Source organism: Aplysia californica, unplaced genomic scaffold (assembly GCF_000002075.1).
Source record: "Aplysia californica isolate F4 #8 unplaced genomic scaffold, AplCal3.0 scaffold00028, whole genome shotgun sequence".
Taxonomy (NCBI): domain Eukaryota; kingdom Metazoa; phylum Mollusca; class Gastropoda; order Aplysiida; family Aplysiidae; genus Aplysia; species Aplysia californica.
The window spans coordinates 714608-718908 of NW_004797298.1; positions in this window are offsets into that span (position 1 = coordinate 714608).

The following is a 4301-nucleotide window of genomic DNA, read 5'->3' on the forward strand; positions in this document are numbered from 1 at the left end:
GGAGAGAGAGAGAGAGAGGGTGGGGCTGTTTTGGAGAGAAGATGTAACAAAGAGGCTAGGAAAGATAGGGTAGGGAGGGAATTTTGTAAACCATTACCATCCTCATCCCCTCCCTTCCGTATAACAGTCAGAAAAAAGGGGAACTAGAAAAAGGAACATAAAAGCTATGACAAAAACGGACAGTTTCGACTGATTTCATTACCACAGCTTCCCTAATTAGTTAGCATGGTACGGCATTAAAAATAGAACGCACGATGCGGCACGGTTTTGTAATGCAAAGTTCAAAAATTGGCTTTATGCACCACGCTCAAGTGAAATGCTATACAGCTTCGGACGGACGGGGAACAAAAGCTGTTGAAAAGTAGCCTTGAATTCTTCATGGAGCAACCGTAACGTACAGAGGAAAGCCGCCACCACGCCTGACAAAACAGTCAAAAGCCGAACCTGCGCGGAAAACGGAGGCCCGCTAGTGAGCTCTCCGCGGTTTGTGGAAGCCATGAATTATTTGTGACCGGTGGCGGCCGGTAAACGGAGACGGGTGGCTCGGTCGGGAACCTCAGCCCTGCCCCGCCCCGATGACCCTACTCCAAACCAGATGAGTGTTACCGCCAAGTGGTTCCCTTGACATAACGGATGAAAACCACAAAAATTGTCAAAGGAAAATGTACCCCCCCCCACCCCCGGGGCGATCCATCATCCCAACCACTATTAGCTGTATATTTTTTTCGTTTGTTTTGTTTTGGCTTTGGGTTTCTTGTGTTTGTTTTGTTTTGTATAAAGTCCCGTTGAAATATTTGTAAACTAGTGTGCACAAATTGGCCAATTCAAGGCATTGAGAATCCACATAGACAAAACAAGGCTGTTGAGCATGAAATTTAAATCAAATTTAATGAAATTAATGTCTTGTTTAGGTTCCCTCTACCGTTCTATCTCTCCCTGGTAAAAGGTCTCCCACTTCGGAAACAAAAGCTGAAGCCTACTGTGTTGAGGAGAATTGACCCTATTATAGCGTATCGCCCCAGCAGGACAACACTTGCCTGGCGCCTCATTTGAAATGTCGACATCACCGCCTCCCGGGTTGACTGTCGAGTTGAGCGCATAATAAATTGATGCCGGCACGTAAGGATCGGCAGCCGATGATTATCATTATCCGTAACAAGCATCTCATAAATCAAGAATGAAAACTGCCAGATGAAGGAACAAAATACAGACAAAGGGAAACTTTAGAACGTGGGATGAGTGTATCATGCCCCCAGGAGTCCCCGTTGTTTTGCAACACCTCTCTCGATTGCATTCTGTGACATCTAGAATTTCCGCTAGTGGGAACTTTCAAACTTAAAAAAAAAAAGCTTTTGAATTTTTTTCTCCTCTTTTTCTATTTCTCTTTCAGTCTGCATTTTGTTTTCCATGTCTCTTTTTTTCTTTCTAGAGCCACATATTTATAGTTATAGGCCTACAAAATGTATATTATTATATTATTATGTACTGTCAAACCTCGTTGTACCGCCCTCTGTTGTACAGCCAGCCCCACTTACCGTCCGGTTTTGCCAATGTACAAAAAGTAACGCTTATATAAATATTGTATTTTTGCCTTCACACCGCCATCTGCCAAATGTCTGAGTTGTACCGTTCGTATTTAACTATGGAAAATTTACCCCGCCATATCGCCAGTGAACTGACCGTCAGAGGTACACACTGCACACGGTGCACAATACCTACAGTACTGGTTGGCTACTCGATAATCTTTCTTCCACGAGAAATACATAGGAATAGAGAGAGAGAGAGAGAGAGAGGGGGGGAGAGAGAGAGAGAGAGAGAGAGAGAGAGAGAGAGAGAGAGAGAGAGAGAGAGAGAGAGAGAGAGAGAGAAAGAGAGAGAGAAGACTCTCGGCTCTAAAAACATGTGCATGTACATGTTTATGACCAATAAAAAGACACGTTCCAAACAAGGATCGCACAGCACAATTCAAGTTCCTTGACGTTGGGCAGTCAGGGCTATACAACAGAGGAACCCCGTTGAACCGCCAGCCTCGCTGTTCCGCTAACTTCATGCTTGTTCCAAGAGTAGCGGTATAGCAGGTATATATATATGTATTCAGTTAAAGATCATAGATACATGGTGCATAAAGGTAGAATCTAAATAGAAACAAATGATATTAAATTCACAGACAGAAGAAAGAGGCTAAAGCTGCACCTCGGCATTATTTGGCTCAAATGGAGTCAAATGGTGCTCTTCTACCTGAACCGTAAAAACGTCAGCGTGAACGACCTGGGATTTTGTACTACACGTCAAGATCTATGCATCATCCATACCATTTTCCCGGATGACGGCCGAGGCCTACTTTTATCGATTTTGGACCGCCAAGGGATCTTTAACGTGCGCAACTTGCACACCGGGCCTCCGAGATTTTTCGCCCTTATCCGAGAAAGCTAACTGTAAAGCTTACCTATCATAAGATCAGGGGTGGGGCTGAAAGTCAGTGAAGGAACCAAGGATTGGCAGTGGAAAAGCTGCAGAAAGAGTCAGGAGCCCAGAGGAGGGGGCAAAGGAGGTCAGGGGTTGGGGGCAAAAAGTGGAGACGAAAGCAGACGACAGAAAATTTGTTAAAGAGCAGGAAAGGATTTGAAAGGAGAACATTTCAGAGAAAAAACATTTCCGTCGACATCCGCATTCGAACCTGGAAACCTATTGAGAGTGAGGCGAACATCTTAACCTCTAGACCACGAGAGCCCCCATTTTCGGCTGTAAATGCGCGTGATGAGGCGTACTGATTTTCTTCTCGATATAAGCTGATAGTTACAAACGTCACTCGGATTTCTGTCTTTCAGGCAGGGTTTTAAAAAGGGTGAATGACACAAATTTAGTCATCTCTTCAACCCATACTATGGATTTGCTTTCTGAAACGAGCGTTATCAAATTTCCTATATCCATCTCTGAATTGTATTTATTTATGTATTTTATTTTATTTCTATTCATTTATTTATTTATTTTTGGATGTGAAGTTTGGTCTGACTCTCAGGCGAGCAATGAATGGCAAATTCTTCTTCTTCCCCGATCTTGATGACAGCAGCTAGACAGTCCGTCCAATGTCGCGCACAAACTGTGCAGTTCGCTTCAAACTGAGAGACTCCCATAGACCTTTCTCTCAAGGGGTGTCACATTCTGCCACGTCTGTGTACGAAGGGTGGCGTAGCGCGGGCAGTGCTGAAGGATATGGTTGGCATCCTCTTGGTCGTGTCCACATTCACAGATGGTGGACTCTCCCACTTTTAATTTAATGTGCATATGGTGTTTGAGTCTGTTGTGGCCACAAAGGAGTCGAAAGATTGTGACCTGGTCTGCTCTATTTAGCTTGTAGTACGGGCCATGTCTGTTGTGTTTAGGGTTGGATCTTTTCCATCTGTTTCTTAAGGCAGATTTTATAAGCGTTTTTGACTCTGAGAGATTGAATGGCAAATGACAGTTTAGACGTTGTAAAACTTACTTGAAATTGACAAACAATATTATGAAACAAAATTAGAATGATGACTGACGACATCAATACAATCCCCAATAATAAGGGAAACTTGGCTTGAAAGCATGTGAGGCTGGCGGATGCTCTGGTGTGGTTTACACCTTCTTTCACATCAAATTTCTACCGTCCTTTCCTCTCCTTCTTTTTTGTGTATGTTTTTCTCCTGCAACATCACTAATTTTCGACACTTATATGATCTAATTGTGTTGCAAGTGTAAGTGCGTAAAACTTTTACCATAAATAAATAAATGAATACACAAATGAATTTAGAAAAAAAAATAAAAGAAATCAAAAAATCAATAAATCAATAAATAAACTTGAAAGCTACAACTGACAATTATAACAGAAGTTAAATAATGTGCAATGACACTGGAATGACGACTGGTGACATTTCGGTGACGACCGAAAGCAAAAGCAATTCCAAACCCACAAACATGACTGGCAATACTGGAATTCAAAGTAAACAACGGTTTATTGAATTTGTTAAAAATGGCAACCAACACAACTCATGATTTATGAAACAAAGCAAGAAAGTGTCCAACAATATTGGGAACACAACAAGATGGATGAGAAACAATATTCACCTTACGGGAACTAAAGTAAGAATAAACAGATCTGACTGAAAACTACCAACATTGGAAATCAGATCAAACTGATGAATAAAAAGATAAGAAATAAAAAAGGGTATAATGTCTAAGATTTTAAACAATTAAGAATATGTGTACAAATACGTGTATAAATAGATAAAATAAATAAATACATAAATAAATAAATACATAAATACATA